The sequence below is a fragment of the Tenrec ecaudatus genome, chromosome 2 (assembly GCF_050624435.1).
Source record: "Tenrec ecaudatus isolate mTenEca1 chromosome 2, mTenEca1.hap1, whole genome shotgun sequence".
Taxonomy (NCBI): Eukaryota; Metazoa; Chordata; class Mammalia; order Afrosoricida; family Tenrecidae; genus Tenrec; species Tenrec ecaudatus.
In genome coordinates this window covers 127,951,709-127,971,890 of record NC_134531.1, presented here as the reverse complement: position 1 = coordinate 127,971,890, position 20,182 = coordinate 127,951,709, and the positions used below count along the sequence as shown (strand labels likewise).

The window sequence follows — 20,182 nt, the reverse complement described above, 5'->3', positions numbered from 1 at the left end:
CATTCATTTCATCGAATTATACATGGGAACTTTGTTAGGGCTTCCTAAAATAAGAATGCAAAGTATTTCTCCTCATACTATCATATTTTGAAGTAAATTATTATAATTAATTTAGTAACTCTTAGCTTTCCTTTGCATGGAATCTTAGGTATCGACATGTTCCCAGGTTCTTTTACAGGATCAATTTTCTTCACTACCACCTTTAATGGAAAAGACATTATATTATTATTAGTTTCCCAAGGAAGGAAAGACTCTATATGGAGAGACTGAGAGAGCCCAAAACTGACCTGAGCGCAATCTGAGAGACATTATTTTATTATATCTGGGGGCTTACCGACCCGGGCCAACAATCCTGCTTCTTCCAGCTGGAGATTGGACTGGACAGAAACGTTTCCACTGAGAGGGGCTTCTCTGAACCCCCCTTTTCTAAGGACACCGAGATGGGCTATCAACTTTGCCAAAGTCATAAATACCCCAAACTCACCTAAGTGGGAGGGGGCAAGAAGCAGCCTTCCCAATGCCGCTGGCTCTGCTGCGGGTCCCGGGCTATTTGTGAGGAAAAGGTGTGCCCAGGGACACACTGGGCTTGTCTGCTAAGCTGAAGAGGCCATTTGGGGGCATTAACACATGTCCCTAACACATCGGCAATGCCCACTCAATACTACGTGTGTCACGGGGCTTGCGAGGGCTGAGGTTTCAACTAAAGGACAGTCCCCACCCTCAAAGCATGGAATGTGGTTGATGAAAGCAAATGGTCAAAACAGCACAGAGACACAAACACACAGAGAAGTTGCCTAATTCAGTACAAGATTTTAATTTCTTTAAGAGGTCAGAGACAGCCATAAAAACTGAAATAACAGCAGAAGTCATTTTGGAAGAGAAAGGGACTTGATGCTTGAATAATGTGGATAATGTAATTCATGATATAATTATTTCTAAAATGTTACAGCGTGTATTGTGACTACTTCCTTTACAGTTCCATGGAGTGTCGCCTGGGCACAAAAAGGACCTATTGATACTGCCTCTAAACTGGCTGACTAGGGTCTGCAGTCAGCAAAAGCTTGCCCGTAGATTTCACATCCTGCCAAACTTACGTACTGGATAATAGGCTGTTGGGAGGAAGTGGAGATGTCTATATGGTTTCTATCCTTTAGTAAACCCGTCAAATCAGCACTCAGGCATGTTGCGCCGAAAGGAAAGGAGAACCTCAGGCATGTCAAGTTTTCCCTGGAGGGAAGCAGCATACGTGGGCAAGCACAAGAGCCAAATAGTCTCCTTATTCATGACTTTGAGTCCCATCTCTGCTGCAGATATCGACTGGCAAACAGTTGCAAAGAGAAAGTAGTGAATCTCACTCTCAGAGAGAACTTCACTATATTAACCTGTTCATTGAAAAGCTTTGACACATAGCAGGCTTCAGGCTTCCGAGGTACAAAGCACATTATAGGTAGAAGACAATCAGATCATCCCCAAATATATGTTTTATAAATTTTAACTTTTCTTTAAAATAATCCATGCTCTTTCCTACTACTTTTGTCTAGAATATATGTTTATGAGTATGTTCCATAATTCGTATGCTTAAGTCATAGAATAAGAAATGTTAGAACAAGATAAAGAGACTGAAACATAGTTGCTTTGGGAATCTTGAGAAGGAGAGCTGTTTGATACAACCCAACTGTTCTAGTGTGCATAATTACATACCACAGTTTGACATTTCCTGGCCTGGTAATAAGACTTTAAGTTGCCTGACACATTTAATTATATAGAATGATTTAGTACCTCACCCGAAACCAATGATTCTAGTTTATCAACACCGTAAAGGCAGAAAAGACTACAAGTCAACAGTGCCATGAGGATGCGTCTGCCAAAGGCACTGACTACAGATATGCTCACTCATTCATTCCTTTAATCATTAAATATTTAGACCATTCTATTGCATCAAATAATGGTTTCATACGTGGAGGGAGGTAAAACATGGAAAAATGAGAAACTTTAACTAAGGATGTAAACTAAAAAGTTCTGTGCCATAAAGTACCCTTCTGTGTTAGTCCAGGTAGACTAGAGAAACAAATGAATAGACACTCATATGTGTATAAGAAAGAGCTTTATGTACAAGAGCAGTTGAATATTGAGACACATCCTAGCCCAGTCCAGATCAAGTCCATAAGTTCGATATTAACCCATATGTCTGGTAACAATCTATAAAGTCCTCTTAAGACTAATGAAGCACATTCAATGACGCAAAATGAAGGAAGATCACAGGCCAGTGTTGCAGTCTTGTGGATCCAGTGGTGGTAGAAGCATCTCAGCACTGGCAGGGGTCTCCATGTGGCTCCTCCAGTTCCCAGGGCACGGGGTCTATCAGGGTGGTGCCATGTGTCTTGTCAGTAAATCTCTGCAGGGAGTCAATGGAGAGAGAGAGTGTCTCCTACCTCCAAGGAGAAAATACAAGAATTCCCAGAATCCTCCAGACTAGACTCTACCCCTTCACTCTTAATCTCCTCAAGTCCCAAATTGACACCAGATTACGTAACTACCACACTTTCCAAAAAAAGCAAACTCACTGCTATTGAGTCAATTCTGATTCATTGTGTTAGTCCGGGTGGACTGGAGAAATAAATTCATAGACAGTCATATGTGTATAAGAAAGCTTTATATACAAGACCAGTTGTGTATTGAAAAAAACATCCCAGTCGGTCCAGATCAATTGCATAAATCCGATATTAACCCATATGTCCGAACCAATCTATAAAGTCCTCTTCACACTCATGAAACACATGCGATGTCCTTGAATGCAGGAAGATCACAGGCCAGTAGTGGGAGGTCTTGTGGATCCAGTGGCGTTGTAAGCATCTCAGTGCTGGCAAGGGTCTCGACATGGCTTTTGCAGTTCCAGAGGTCAGGCTCCATCAACCTCTCCCCATGTGTCTTCTCCACAGGGATGGCTTACAGGGAGTGAGCATGTGTCCCTCCTCTAGCAAGCTATTTATCACCTTAGCACCTTCAGGTCATCAAGCTGTGACCTAATTGACAGGCTAAACTCCACCTCTTCACTCCGAATCCTCAAATTGACACCAGATTATATAACTACCATACTCAATGACCCCATATAGGTTGTCCTATGTTATAAATCTTTATGGAAGCAGAAAACCTCATTATTTTCCCCTAGTAGGTTTAAAGACTACTGCTTACTTGATTATGACATCAGAGCTTTTTCCGTTTTTGTTGTTGTTGTTGTTGTTTTTAGGTGCCATTGAGTCAGTTATGACCCATAGTGACCCTATGCACAACAGAACAAAGCACTGTATGTCCTTTGGCATCCTCACAATGGTTCCTATACCTGATCCCACTGATGCAGCCAGCATGTCACTTCATCCCTTTGAGGAGCTTCCCTTCCTTTGCTGCCGCTCCACTTTACCAAGCATGATGTCCTTCTCCACAGACTGGTCTCTCCTGACATGATGGCCAATATATGTAAGACATGCCTTGTCATCCTTGCCTCTAAGGAGTACTCTGGCTTTACTTCTTCCAAGACAGATTGGTTTGCCCTGTTAGCCGTCCATGGTACTTTCAATATTCTTTGCCAGCACCACAATTCAAATGCATTTATTATTCTTTAGTCTTCCTTATTCAATGTCCGACTTTCACATACACATAAGGCAATATAAATTACTATAACTTGGGTCTGGTGCACCTTAGTCTTCAGAGTAACAGCCTTACTCTTCGTTACTCTAACGAGGTCCTGTGCAGCAAATTTACCTGATACAATAGGTCTTTTGGTGTCATGACTATTGTTTCCATGAGCATTGACTGTGGATCCAAGAAAGACAAAATCACTGACAACTTCAACTTCTTCTTCAGTGATTGTGATGTTCCCTATTGGTCTAGTTGTGAGGATTTTGGTCTTCTTTCCAATGTGTCATAATCCATACTGAAACTGCAATCATTGATCTTCATCAGCAAGTCCTCCTCACTTTCAGCAAGCCTGGTGTCATCTGCATATGGTAGATTGTTACTGTCTTCCTCCTACCCTGAGGCCACATTCTTCTTTACATAATCCAACTTCTCTGATGATTGTCTCAGCACAGATTGAACAAGCGTGGTGAGAGGATACAACTTTGATGCACAAAGGCTGCTGGTTTTAAGCCATGTATTATACCTTTGTTCTGTTTGTGCAACTGCCTTGATCCATGTACAAGATCCTCATGATCACAATGAAGTGTCCTGGGATTCCCATTCTTCTCAAGGTTATCTACAGTAAGGTACACTAATTTCTGTGGCCAAAAATAAAAAGTTGCCTTCTCATGATGCAGTGAAGATCCTGGCTGGAAGAAATATAGATTACAGGCAGAAAATGGAAAAGAGCAAGCTGCAGATATAGCAGAGAAGAAGAAGGGTGTTTGTGTCTTATCCCATCAATTTGGTGCTGACCCACCACAATCCCATAAACTGCCCCATAAGATTTCCAAGGATGTGATTATTATGGAAGAAAACTGCCACATCGTTCTCTCATGGAGCTTTGGTGGTTTGAACCACCGACTTTTTGGTTACTAGCCAATTGTTTAACCACTGCACCACCAGGGACCCTTATCAAACATAAATAGGCCATAGTGATGATTGGATGTGAACAACGGGAAATTCCCTTTTGAAAAGTGATGAGAACAGAAGCCTGGATATCTGTGAGAGCACCTAAAGAGAACAACTAAAGGCTGCTTATTTTTAAACGTTGACAATAAAAAGGAATGAAAAGTTCCAATACTCGCTGGATGGGGCAGCTAGGTTCAGAGAACTGTTTCTAAGACAGCAGAAAACTACAGTTGTTTGAAAACAAAGAGGAAAGGTTATGAGGAGGGTGGAGATTCATTGAGAATTAGGGTCTTGACATTATGGCATGAAAGAGACCCCGAGCTTTAGATGGATTTGTTTTGTGAGACATGGACAAAAATAAGAAATGAGAAAGTGATGCTGTTGAATCTCTGTAGCTCAACGTGTCAACAGAGAATGACCTGATCTTACTAGAGACACACCGGATCTGAAGAGGACAACTTCTATCTTTATCGAATCGCTTGCTGGCGAAAGCAAAGGCATATTCTTATGTCCTGGTATAAGCAAACATGTTCTCTTTTAGTTTTCATTGAATTTTCAACTCTGATTTTGTACCAACATTTCTTCTCTTCAGCAGAATTATGCTTTCTCTTCATTTAAAAAATGTATTTGCCTTCCCAGCCCCATCAGTCCTCTCCTTACTCCTCATATACTCCTGCCCTTACCTCTCCCTAAGGAAACTTGGTGACAAAAGGAGGCAGGGTGGTGGAGTGGGCGATGCTCTGGGCTACTAACTACAAAGTCAGCAATTCGAACCCACCGGCTGCTCAGAGGGAAAATATGATCATTTCTGAGCATAAGGATCTTCTATAAAGATGCACAGCCTCAGTAACACAAAGGGTCCGTTCTACTCTGTCCTGTAGAGTTATTAAGAGTTGCTAGCAATTTGATGACAGCAAGGGGGTGGTATATTACTCGGGTTTCTTCTCTTCAAGGAAATATAAAGCTACATGTCTCTTTAGATAAAGATCACCAGAAATTAATGTGCTTTGATCGTGCTTATTGTTACCTTTTCCAAATTTTCAAATAGCTTTCACATAATGTAACGAGATGGTGGTACGGTGGTTACATTCTTGGCTGCTAACAAAAAGTCAGTGGCTGCAGCCAATAATGGAACTTCCCTTTTCTTTCATTGTAGCCTGCATTTCAGAGCATAAGTCTTTAAAGCAGAGTCCTGAGGAAGGGGCACATCCTCCTGCTTTATTATTATTTTTCTGTGAAAAAGGCAGAATAAAGAAAGTAGATATTAGAATTTATATATTTTTATCTGAAAGTGTGAAATTACATAATTGCTCTACTGCTTAGCATATGAATTGACCCAATGATCCTCATCTGATTTATATGTCACACTGTCCTATGAAGTTCATGCTATATAAATGTTCCCTACATTGTGGTATATTACAAGTTATAGGCACCTAGTAAAGGGAAAACATCTTCTTCATTAAAAGGTACAAGTGGTTTTATTTACTATTTTAATGCTCTTTTTGCTTTATTATAGTATGTATTATTCTGGTCTGCAAAGGTCTATCTTTGTGAATAAATGTTATTGAAAGTTGCCTTATCACTAGCCCCCATTGTTTGTGTAAACACAACTCAGTTACTTAAGAATTTGATCTGTACAAGTCATTGCTGGCCTATGCTTGTATAATTTCATTTTCTCAGCAGAATTTTAAATTCTACACCAATGACTAGATTAATGACTATCAATAGACTGACCATATGCCCCAGAGGGATGATGGATAGTGTTTGGAAACATAAACGATAACAATGTTTCTAAGGTGAATGGATTTTGAGCTTGGACTTAAAATGGTCTTGTAATTCTTTTTGAAGTACAAAACAGAAAATAGAGCACATTAATTCATGTCTTCATCAGTTACTGTTTCCCCATCCTCATAGATATATTTGCATGTGTACATGCCTTTGTCTAACCCTCTGTAAATGCCCTTTGCCTCCCAACTCTTTCCTCTATTTCCCTTGATTTTCTCTTCCAGGAGAAAGACAGGCCTTTGGTTGATAGGTTCTCTCCTCCCTCTTGCCCAGAGGAAGAAGAGCTCTGATGGTTTAGAACTAGAAAAAAGTAATGTTGATAACTATTTTCAAAATAGCTAAGAAGGTTTGTTTGACAAGGTGTCATGTATATTTTTCTGATGGCATCCAAATTGGACACTGAGGCAGAAAGGAGAGACAAGCAGGAGTGGCTTGACCCAAGAGTTGTCTTTCCCCAGCCTGGTGGTAGAAAGAGAGCTTTCTAAGAATTGTGAGGACCTGCTTCTTTGTGATCGATAGAGTCATGCCCTTGTGCCAATATTTCTGATGATTAATATCATGGCCTTGGAACCTAGAACAAGAGTCTTAGGGTTACGTCTTTCATGACAACAGTGCCATTTCTCTTTATAAAGGTCATGCCACCCTTAGCAATGCGCGACAGTAACTTCTAAGACCTGTCCCCACAGCTTTCTCCTCTGTTCCCCAGACCCACGAAAGCCTTGATTGTCCCGGTATTCCATGAATAAGTTGGAAAAGGTCGTAAAATAGTAACTTTTCCATTAACTTTGGTCCTAATGTTTGGAGCTGGATATTATTTGTTTTGTGAATGAATTTTATTTTCCCAAAATATTTATTGAAGTGCAGACCCCTCCCCATGGATGTGACCCAGTGTGGAATTGGAGGTTTTAAAAGAATACATCAGTGTTATCAGTTAAAGTGGGGTGGATCCTAAACCTAATTACATTTGAATGATAAAGAGAGCAGAATAGAAAGAGATCTGCAGTGGGAAAGATACCATATAAATGCAAACATGCATAGCAGTTGTACCTAAGAATACTAAGGATGGCTTGGAGATACTAAAGGCTGAAATATAGCAATGACTTCTCCCTAGAGTCTACCTGGAATTCATAACTCTAGTCCCCTGTGCTGTGAGAAGATAAATGTCTGTCCTTTACAACCACTCACGTGGGTGATTTTGTGGGACAGGAGCTCGTAGAAAATAAGTTTATTTGTAGAAATGCGAACAGAGGAAACAACAAGTGATCCAAATTGGTGGTGAGGTGGTTAGGACATGATCAAGGGTAATGTAACGAAGAGGTATTGCTGAAACCCAGGTGGGGAACGGAGCATGATAGTGGGACAGGAGGAAAGTCAAGGGAAACAGAGGAAAGAGTTGGGAGGCAAAGGGCATTTATAGAGGGTTAGACAAAGACATGTACATATGCAAATATATCTATGAGGATGGGGAAATAGATCTATGTGCCTATATTTACAGGGTTAGTATTAAGGTGTCAGAAGGACATTGGGCCTCCACTCAAGTACTCCCTCAATGCATGAATACTTTCTTCTATTAAATTGACATTTTACGATACTCACCATCGCGACACAACCACTGAAGACAAAGCTGATGAATAAGCAAATGTGGTTTAGAAAGCTGATGGTGCCCGGCTATCAAAAGATATAGCATCTGGGGTCTTAAAGGTTTGAAGATAAATAAGCAGCATTCTAGCTCGGAAGCAACAAAACGTACATTGAAGAACACACCAGCCTGTGTGATAACATGGTTCCGAAGGGATCAGTTATCAGGCATCAAAGAACAAAAAATCATATCATTGGGTGCACACCTCCATGATATGATCGCTGAGGACAAACGGGTGCATAAGCAAATCTGGCGAAGAAAGCTGATGGTGCCTGGCTATCAAAAGAGATAGTGTCTGGAGTCTTAACGGCTTAAAGGTAAACAAGCAGCCATCTAGCTCAGAAACAACAAAGCCCACATGGAAGAAGCACACCAGCCAGTGCGATCACAAGGTGTGAAGAGATCAGGTATAAGGCATCATCAGGGAAAAAAAAATCTTACCATAGTGAATGAAAGGGGGAGTGCGAAGTGGAGACCCAAAGCCCATTTGTTGGCCACTGGAGATCCCCTTGCAGATGGGTCTAGGGGAGGAAAGGAGTCAGTCAGGGTGCGATGTGGCACTGATAAAGAATACAGCATTCCTATAGTTCCTAAATGTTTCCTCCCTCTCCCCCACCACTATCATGATCCGAATTCTACCTTGCAAGTCTGGATAGAGCGGAGGATGTACACTGGTACAGATAGGAACTGGAGGCACAGGGAATCCAGGGCGGATGCTACCTTCAGGACCAGGGGTGTGAGTGGTGATACTAGAAGGGTAGAGGGAGAGTGGGTTGGAAAGAGGGAACCGATCACAAGGATCTACATGTGACCTCCTCCCTGGGGGACGGACAACAGAAAAAGGGGTGAAGGGAGATGTCAGGCAGGGCAAGATATGACAAAATAATCATTTATAAACTATCAAGGGCTAATGAGGGAGGTGGGAGCGGGGAGGTAGGGGGAAAATGAGGACCTGATGCCAGGGGCTTAAGTGGAGAGCAAATGTTTTTAGAATGATGAAGGCAATGAATGTGCAGATGTGCTTGACACAATTGATGTATGTATATGTATGGATTGTGATAAGAGTTGTATGAGCCCCTAATAAAATGTTTTAAAAAAAGAAATGTGAACAGATGTGACATTGCACCTTAATTTGTACAGGTTCTAGACAGGTCAGGTGGATGGTTTTCCTTGTCATTTAAAATAAATGCCTGTTCATGATTTGAGGGCCCCAGAAGAACAAATTAACCCCATTCATTCTTGGCCATTTCTGAATATACTTTTAACAGAATTTTGTTTGCTATTCTTTCATTAAATTTGATTTTTATTGGCAGCCCTTGAATGTTAAAATAGAAATACAACTTTGATTTGTCTTTCCTTTTTTGTATGTTCAGTTCTCTTTCATGTTATTCACTGAAGTTTAGGGTCAGAGCTTTAAAAGACAAACCTGTGCATGCTGGGTAACAAAACCATCAACACACCATTGCCATCAAATTCCATTTAGAATAACTTTCTATTTGACAAAGTTTTCAAAAAGAAACACTTAGTGAAAGTTTTAAGAACAAATACATTTCAACTTCATCATTGTGTGTGCAGAGCATCAATCTCTGGAGATTAAAGCACACATCAACTCCCTGTAGCACACAGCAGCTCCACTTGTCATTGTAAGACCATAGTCTACAAAGCATCTACTTTGATCATTTACAACAGATTCTTACTGACAAGTTGTCAAAGTGAAAATTAAAATGCCTAGTTGAGAAATCACAACAGCAACTTTTGTGAAGAAAATCAAATATTTCCCCCAAATTATAAGGACATAATCACTAATAATAAGTTAATCTAACATCATTCCAAGCAAGCCAGACCCACTGCCTTGTAGTTTGTTCCTACTCATTATGATGCCCACATTCCAAATCGTTACCGGATCAGTCTCAGATTTCTCTCACGGAGCAGCTGTTGGTGGGTTTGAGCCATTGACTGTGTGGCTAACAGGCCAATACGTCCCCACCAGTGCCACCAGGGCTTCTTCAGTTGCCATTATGAACTTCTATTTTCTTTAGAAGTCATATGCCACGTCTAACAGTTAGATTAATGCACATTTTGTTGGATATCTGTAACATGCCTTCAGATATAGATATTGAGCACCATGCACTAATGTAGGGTATTTTGGAGAAATAGTAAATGACTAGTAAAAAGGCCCTTCCATGAAGAGCTAAGTTATTCAAACTGATTATACAGCTAAAACATGATTATGTCTTCTACTTGCTAACAAGTTAAAAACGTGACGGAAGATCAACAAACACAGCTGAACAATTAACCTTAACCAGCTTCAAAGAAGAATTGACTGCCACCAAATATAGCTAAGACGTGGAATAGGATTTTGAATTTGAATTTAAGGAAATAATCCTATGAGAAAAGTGAAAAATAATAACATAATCATAAATATATAGTGTAACAATTAAAATATGGAACATATGAAGTGAGTTCACATGATCACCTACATTAATGATATTTGCCTATTCATATTGTCATTGTTTATATAAGAAACAATATAAGTAGTGATATGATTTTTTTAATCATTTTATTGGGGCACATACAACTCATCACAATCCACACATACATCACTTGTGTAAAGCACACTTTTACAATCGTTGCTCTCATCATTCTCAAAGCACTCACTTTCTGTTTGGGCTCCTGGAATCAGCTCCTCATTTATCTTTTTTTCCCGCTCCCTCCCCACTCCCCCCTCCTCATGAACCCTCCATAATTTATAAATTATTGTTTTATTAGATCTTACACCGCTCGACGTCTCCCCTCACCCACTTTTCTGTTGCCCATTCCCCAGGGAGGAGGTTATGTAGATCCTTGTAATCAGTTCCCCTTTTCTACTCCCCCTTCCCTCCTCCCTCCCGGTATCACCACTCTCACCACCACTGGTTCTGAGGGATGCATCTGTCCTGGATTCCCTGTGTTTCCAGTTCCAATCTGCACTGCTGTGCATCCTCTGGTCTAATCAGGTCTGTAAGTTAGAATTGGGATCATGGTAGTTGCAGGGAGGAAGTGTTTACAAACTAGGGGAAAGTTGTGAGTTTCATCAATGCTACACTGCACCCTGAGTGACTCATCTCCTCCCCACTACCCCTCTGCAAGGGGTCTCCAGTTGTCTACAGATGGGCATTGGCACCCCATCGTGCACTTCCCTCATTCACGATGATATGATTTTTATTTTACCCTTTGGTGCTTGATACCTGGTCCCCTCAACCCTTCATGATCACACATACTGGTGTGGTTCTTTCATTTGGGCTTTGTTACTTCTGGGCTAGATGGCCACTTGTTTACCCTCAAGCCTTTAAGACCCCAGATGCTGTATCTTTTGATAGCTGGGCACCATCAGCTTTCTTCACCACATTTGCTTAAGCACATGTTTGTCTTCAGCCATCATGTCAGGGAGGTGGGTAACATGGAATGACCATTTAGCCGAGCAAAGTGTTCTTGTATTGAGGGAGTGCATGAGTGGAGGCCCAATGTCCATCTGCTACCCTACTGCTAAACTTATAAATATATGCACATAGATATATGCATAGCTCTATGCACATAAATCGATGTCCCCTCTAATCATAAATATATTTACATAAGTATTTAGGCCTAAGTGTATGCCCTTCTTGCCTCTATTTCCTTGTGCTTTCCCCTGTCCCACTACCATGTTCAGCATTCATTCGGGTTTCAGTAATTCCTCTCGGTTACCCTGCCGTTGGTCACTCCTTACCAGTCCTCCCATCCCTAACCTCCACTGGTTTTGAACCTCTGGTTTTTCCCTTGTCCCTGGGTTGGCCAACACCTCCTCCCTTCCCCCACCTCCCACACTCCCATGTTACCCCGGGACCATTGGTCCCATTGCTTTCGTCTCCACATTGTTTATCTAGCCTATCTTATCTAGATAGACCTGCAGAGATCATAATATGTGCATAAAATTGCAGAGGCCTCGACAGCGCCAAACAAAGTGGCACATAGGAACATGGATATGATGGCAGCAGCACCGACAAGCTAACAAACAAAAACCACTGACATACAAACTCTAAAAGAAGAGAAAAAAAGAAAATGTATATTATTTATCAATGCTTTTTCATGCTACTATTTGGCTTAATACACATTATTCTTATGTAACATTCCTCATATATCACAAATGATTGTGAATAAATTCATTCATAATTTAGGATAAAACTGAAATGCCTAGCATAAGAAATGTAAGGCATGAACCTGGTCACTATAGGGAAATAAGATCCTTGTTCACACAACATCTCCTAAAAGGCTCAAACCATTGTGAATCATAATCATACCTATTATTTTTCCCTGACATTGATTATATAAAACATTATATTTTTATTATGAATTTTATTATGTGTCCCGTTAATTATCAACAGTAATATTTCTTTGATTTTTTTATAATCCAAAGTGTATCTAAATCATTTATTTGAAGAGCTTTTAAAAAGGCACATTGACTACCTCATCTTTTTTTTTGAAAGGTTTATCTGTTCTAGAAAAGATTTAAGATAAGGAAGCTGTAACTCTTCTGGCACTGATGTAATTTTCAGACCTGGAAATAGGTCTTCACCAGAACAAGTTATTTTGTTCTCAAAATAGCAACAACATTGAGATTTTACAGATTAAGCTATTCAGGTGATTGTGGGCACACAAAGACAGAGATGCTTGGTTCTCTTTCTGAATTAGCCCTGAGAAAAAAAACGGCAGAATCACAAAATCATTTTAAGGTCCACATATCTCTTGACTCCTTCCTGTGATTTGTGATACAACCACCTTCAGCAGTAGGCAGGATTCAGGTAGTCGGTCCAGTAAGGTATTTCCCCATAATCATTGATGGATGCCATCATACTCGTTTTTTGGGGGGGGGTTTAAGCAAAAAGTTCTTGTTTTTCTGATTAGTTTTAATTTCAGAAATTACTTTAGACATTTCTTATTTTCAAATAAATCCTTTACAGAGAAGACAAGAAATTTCTGAAGTCCATCTTTGGGCTCTTTTGGGATTCTTGCTGACTGAGCAACATTTTTAGTTGAGAAAAGTGTTTCTTTGTTTTGCTCGTACTTCTTGAGGAAGAGAAAGTGGGTGTTGAATGTGCAGATGTAGGTGTTCTGAATATCCAGGTAGGGCTTTCGTCCTTGGATCTGGACCGCTCATGAATGCAGCTCGCAGAATTCAGAGCATTCCCCTTCGGTGTCCTCAGAGTGGGGTTAGCTGCAGCAGTGCCAAGACTGCTCTTCAGAGAGGAGAGAAAGCTTCTACTTTTACCTTGATGTTTAACTGTTTTGTTGCATGTCTTACAAGTAACCAACAATACACTTTTGGCATCTTTGTACTTTTTCACAATTTTTGCTTCTTTAAAACTGAGAGTGTAACTTTTTGCTTCTCGATTCAAAAGTTTCTGTATTTTGGGTGTCAGTTTGGGCTTCGGCTTGAGGCGCACTCGGGAGTTATCCAACACCAGCAACTGGAAACAGTATGGACAGGTTTCTTCAAAAGTGTTGTTTTCATAGGAGGTAGCGGGCTCGGCCCGGGCAGCTAGCTTGTAGTTTCCGCGCCGCGGCCTCGAGGTAGTGCTTCTCTCTCATCGTGGTCGGCGAGCATATTTCTTTGATTTTATTTACATTGAATATTATACTAGATACAGTTAATTCTACACTTAATGAGTAGCTTAACCAGTTGAGAGATATTTACTTTATTCTATTTAGAGTAACATTTTCTAAACTGTTTTCCAAAAACATTAATTCTAAATATGGTAAGGTGTTTTATAATTTTAAAGTGGATGCCATGGCCAAGTAAATTGGAGAAATGCTGAAACTATCCAATCTCAAGGAATTTAGCATTATAATATTTTAAAAGATCCAAATAAAGATGAAAATCAGCATAAAATATACACTAATGGGAATAATAGCATGTTAGATATAGTGAAAGAAAAGATAAGTGTTATGGATAACATATCAGTAGAAGCTATTTAAAGTGAAGAGCAAAGAATTTTAAAGACAAAAAAAGAATAACAATGACACAAAATATTAACATACTTTTAATTAGAGTTCCAGATGTAGGTATAAGAAGAGTAATACAAAAAGAAAAATCAATTAAATAATAATTGCTCAATAATTATTTAAATTTATTGAAAACCACAACAGATCCAAAATGACCAAAGAATCCTCAACAAAATAAACTAAAATAAATCATACAAAGGTACCTCAAAATAAAATTGTTAAAAATCAGTGATTCAAAAGAAAATGTTTAGAGTAACCAAAGGGGCAGCGAGAGATTATTTTCAAAGGGAAAAAAGCACACAAATGATGGTGGACTTCTTGTTAGAAACTGTACACTACAAGCAAGTGGGGCTTTATCTGTTTGTTATGATAGAGAAATAAGGCTCAGATCTGCCTTACTGCTGTAAACAGTAAAGAAGGGCCTGACATAAAATAGTGGGCAGCGAGGTTGAGTCGCTCAGAATACTCATATTCCCAACCTTATAACTGGCATCAGCTGGCTGCATGCATATGCAGTGTGTGGAACCCTAATGTGAGAAGGGGTCAGTTCGCATCAGTTAATGAGGAACAAGAACCCCCATTGCCTATGAAAGAATAGCCATGAGCAGACCACTCCCAAATCCCTTGAAACGAAACTGCTTTTAGCAGAGACCTTGAGTCAAAAGAACAAACTCCTAGCCTGTGGGATGAGCATAGCCCAATGGCTTCAGGTGGGTGGTTGGTTTGTAGAGCAGGGCACCCGGGGAGCATTTATCAGCATTAAAGGAACTTCATAATGCTTGCCAAGGGGCTGCATGGCTGAGGATTTGAGAGTAGTGTGCCTTCTGGCATGGCTCAGCTAAAGTACTAGGGACAAAAGAACTGTATCCTGAATCTTTCTTATCCCGATTTTCAATCTTTTCACTTTCCTAGTATGTCTGATGTTTGAGTATCGTGAGAGTTCTGTGTGGGCTTTGCACTGGATCATCAAACTGCAGAAAAGTGGAGGGTTGTTGAAGGATGGGTAGTGTCAGAAGGGGGCAAAGAAAGGTGGAGAGTGTAGCTATGTCTGACTTCTGCCACAAAGAAATGAGTTTGTGCCACAAAGGGCTAATGTCAAGTTGCATTCTCTCTCTAACTTGTATAGCCAGAGCGATCAGATGTGGCCTCTACACCACTTCCTTGTGATGATGCTTAGATGTTAGACAACAGGCATCCTAGGTCAGTGTCTCCTGAGAGCATGGAAACTAAGCCCTCCAATTTCTCCCGCTAACTACCTGAGAAAACTTTACAGGATTCTGTACAGTGAGACAGAACTCAAATAGAACTCTCTGCCTTCTTGAGTTTTGGAGACAGAATTCAAAGTTGAGAAAAGAATATTGTATCAAATGTCTTGATATTTGAAAAAAATATATATTATAATTAACATATTACTTAATTCATCATATCACATTGTGAAAATCATTTTCACATAATCTTGATCGCTCTCATATCATATCAAGGAAATATTGTGTTTTAGTTAGCTTTGGGTTTAGCATCGAGTTCCTCAATATTGCTTTGTTGCTATTCCCTGTATTTCCACATCTATTTAAAATAACTACGTCAAATTTCCCCAAGAAATGCTCCACATGTGCAGCTGAATAGATTCCCTAGCCTGCTTCCTGCTTATTTGAAGTTGGGTGCCTAGAGACATTTGGGGGATTGAAGAATCTTAGTACCTTTTAATTCAAGCTGGTGGTATTATCACTAATTCTCAAAAAATCTAGGCTTCTGAAACCTCAGACTTGGATTCATGCCATGCCCCAAAGCTACATCCGTGATTTTAAGACATGCCTCTTTTTACATTCAGTATGCCAGACTGCAGTGGGATAAAGCCCTAAGATTCTTGGAAACATTTTTATATGTGTGTGGCTGAGGAGTGGGGTGGGGTGGGCACTGAGGGACGTGCACTGGCCTTAACTCTTTTAAAGGTCTTCTCAACTAGTCTTTTAGTCATTCAGTTCATTTGACTTTTGCTTCATTTTACTCTGAGAAGCATTTCAAAATGTTGGAAGTGAAAATGAAAAAGAGTGCTATTTTCTAATCCACCAAATTTCTAGCACGCTGCAGTACCTTTAAATTTCTCTTAAATATTAGACGGTCTTCTTTAACTGGGCTTTCTTTTACTATACCTTTTCAAAGAAAAAAAACATATTGACACCTTAACATTGTACCAAGAAATAATTTTACCAAAGGCTAAAAGTTGAGTATGTCTATTTTCTCTCTTCCAAGTGGCTGCAGGGAGAACTTTTCCCACGTGCTTCACTACTATATGACATGGCTCTCCATTTGTTCCATCCTTCAATAAAAATCTCTTCACTATTTTTCTAGCCTTTGAGAGCAGTTTTCTTCCTATTTTCCTGTCTTCACTAACAATTCACTTATTGTGATTCCTACCTCTGCTAGCAGCTTGTACTCTGACTAGCTGAACTTATTAGATCCCTAGAGTGCTGGGATATTCTGAGCATGTTCTGGCTTTTCATTGTGCCTAGCCATTTGATGGTAGAGATCCTGGTACTTCTTTAACTCTCTTATGTATCCTTAGGATGAATTCAATCTTTAGTTGTAATTTGACCAATTACTATGTCCTAACTGGGATGTTTTAAAAATAGAAGAAGACATTATTACTAAGTACTTTCAGAAAATGGGCAAAAAATAAGAATTTCTTAGGCAAAGTAAGATTTATGTTTGCATCTATTTTTAGGTAGCTTGAGTTATGTTTTTCTTTTATAAACATTGGAGACAATTACTTAGACAAAGAAAATTTATGTTCGCTCTATATTTAGGTAACTTTCACTATGTTTTTCTTGTGTAAACGGAAACAAATGGAAAAGAACATTATAATCACATTGATATAATTTATTACTTGAAAAAATGAGTCTAACACATCGGTATACATTACAGCTCATTTAATTTTTAGTAATAATCCTAACTCTGACTCTTTAATATCTGGAGGAAGATCTGATCAGGGTTTCTTTCACATTTCAAAAACACCTAGGGCCCCCACACTGTTTTTAAGAGTTTTGATTATATCTAGGTAAATTATGTTGTCACCCTTCTGGAACATTATGCTTAATTATGAAGAAATCCCCAGATGACTATAAAACTTTTACAAATAAATATTAGTGATACTGATATGGTCAAGAAATCCAAGCTGCACTAAGGTAGTAGCAAAAAGCACGGCTCCAGGAACTGATTGAATATCAGAGGAAATGTTTCAACAAGCTCATGAAGTCCTGGAAACACTCACACTGAGAAAATTAGCCAAATGACTGCAAGAGATTTGTATTTGTGTCCATTCCAAAGGAAACTGACCCAATAGAATGAGGAAATTATTGTTAACAAATCACTAGTATCACATGCATGTAAGACTTTGCTGAAGATCATCCTACAATGGACCTGCCAGAAATTCAAGCTGCATTCAAAAGAGGACATGGAACAGGGAGAGCATTGCGGACAACAGAGGGGTCTTGGCAGAAAGCAGAGAGTACCAGAAATAGGTTTACTTGTGTTTTGTTGACTACACAAAGGCATTCTGCCGTGTGGATCATAACAAACTATGAATAACCTTGAGAAAAATGAGCATTCCAAAATACATCATTGTGCTTATGCAGAAATTGTACATGGATAAAGAGGCAGCTGTGGGAACAGAACGAGGATGTATTGTATTATTTAAAATCAGGAAATATTTGTGTCATGGATGTATCTTTTCACCATACTTATTCACTCTGTAGACTGAGCAAGTAGTCTGAGAAGCAAGGCCATACGAAGAGGAATGGAGCACCCGGATGGAGGAAGGCTTTTTAGCAACCTGAAATATGCAGGTGATACAACCTAACTTGTGGAAAGTGAGGAGGACTTGGTGCACATGCTAATAAAGATCAAGGATTTCAGCCTTCAGTATGGATTACAATTCAATGTAAAGAAAACCAAAATTCCCACAACTTGGTCAATACTCAAAATGACAATAAAAGGAGGATAGATTGGAGATGTCAAGGATTTCATCTTGTTTGGATGTAAATCAATGCAATGGAAGCAACAGATAAGAAATCAAATGACACATTGCATTAGGTAAATCTGCTGCACAACCTTAATGTGTTGAAGAGCAAGGAGACTGCTTTGAGGAATAAGGTGTACCTGACTCAAGACCTGATATTTTCAATGACCTCATATGAAAGTTGCTCATTGAATAAGGAAGACCGAACAAGAATTGATGTATTTGAATTATGTTTGGTTGAAAATACTGAAAATTACAATTGACTGTCAACGAATAAATAAATCTGTTTTGGAAGAAGTACAGCCAGAGTTCGCCTTCAAGACGAGGGTCGTGGCACTTTCCACACACTTTGCACATGTTATCAGGAGAGAGCAATCTCTACAAAAGGACATAATGCTTGCTAAAGTTGACGGGTGGCATAAAGGAGGAAGACTGTCATTGAGACGAACTGACAAATAACTGCAACAATGGGCTCAAACGTAACAGTTGGGAGGATGATGCAGGACTGGATGGTCTTTCATTCTGTTGTACATGGGGGTGTTCTGTGACAGAACTGATTCAACCATACCCTAATAACAACAAAGCATTAGTGAGAAGGTATTTAACTTTTGTATCAATAAATATCCCCCCAGTTTTATAATTTATCAACTTCCAAAACCCTAAACTAAGTAGAAGATAATGCCATGATCTAAAGCATCATTCAATCTAAGTTTCATTCCATCAGCATTCAAATGTTCAAGAAGAATATAAGAAATCCTTCGACTGAGGACTACATGAATCCAATAGCTTATCAGTATATATTTGCATCTGTTTATTCTCATTTTTGGTTATGCACCATTCCCAATGGACTTTCCCAAGAGCTTTACTCCATCTGTTCCTGTCATTAAGATTGACTCCACTTTAAAGAGTCAGCTCTTTCCCCATCACATTTTAAGCTCCTTCCAGCCTGAGGCCCTCACCTTCTGGCACAATCTCCAACAATGTTGCAGTGCTGTTGATATGTTTCCCAGTGGGTAACCGCTCCAAAGTGGAGAGCTGAGTCCTTCATCCGAGTTTGTTCTTAGTCTGGCAGTGCCATCGAAACCTTTTTCACCGTGGGTGATCAAACTGGCATTTGAAATACCTGGAGTATAACTTCCAGTATCTCTGCAACACACACATCAATTTGTATAATAAGCTGACAAACCAGTGGGGTAATACTGAAGGATTCTATGGACAAAATATTGAGCAATGCAGGAAGCATCAAAAAAAAGATAGAAGAGTCTCTGTACCAAAAAAAAAAAATAGATTGACATTCAATCATTTAAAGAAGTAGCACATAATCAAGCTTCACTGAGGAATTGGCCAAAAACAAGGCTCTAGGAATGGATGGAATGCTAATTGAAATGTTTCAATAATCTGTTGAAACACTGGAAGAAGTCACTAGCTTAAGTAAAAAAAAAAAAAGGCAGATGACTACTTAGACAACTGACAAGTGACCTATACTTGTGTCAGTTGCAAAGAAAGTTGACCCAAAAGAATGAAGAAATTATAGAACAATATCATCAATATCACATGTGAGTAACATTTTCTGGAAAAAGCTGCAGCAGTACACAAAGAGGGAGCTGCCAGGATTTTAGACCAGATTCAGAAGATGTGTTATGAGGGATATCATTGCTGATGTCAAATGAATCTTGGTTGAAAGAAGAGAAAACCACAAGGTGTTTTCTTGAGTATACAAAGGTGTGCATAGCATGTGTGAATAACAATATGAACGATATTGTGAAAAATGGAAATTCCAGAACAATTAAGTGTCCTCATGTGTAACCTAAACACAGACCAAGAGGCAGTCATTCAAAGAGCAGAAGAAAATATATGGATTAAAGCCACGAAAAGCGTGTTTCAGGGTCCTATTCTTTCACCATACTTATTCGGTCTGTATGCTGAGCAAGTAATCTGAAATGTTAGACTATATGGGTCCAAACTTATTTGACCTACTTCCCACTTTTCAGAATAAAATTCCTCTGCACCTCTAAGCAATAATTAAAACATTTGTACTATAGCCCACCATGTAGAGTGGGGTGTAGGTACCTGGTTTTTGTTTTGTTTTGCTTTATTAGCTAATCTGGATCACTCAGATTTCCCAAAGGAGTAGTATC

At 39.4% G+C, this 20,182-nt stretch overlaps 1 pseudogene; it reads right to left on the bottom strand.

The window, feature by feature from the left end:
* Window positions 1–12,960: 12,960 nt before the first annotated feature.
* Window positions 12,961–13,615, bottom strand: LOC142440959 (UPF0711 protein C18orf21 pseudogene; annotated as a pseudogene).
* Window positions 13,616–20,182: the final 6,567 nt, after the last annotated feature.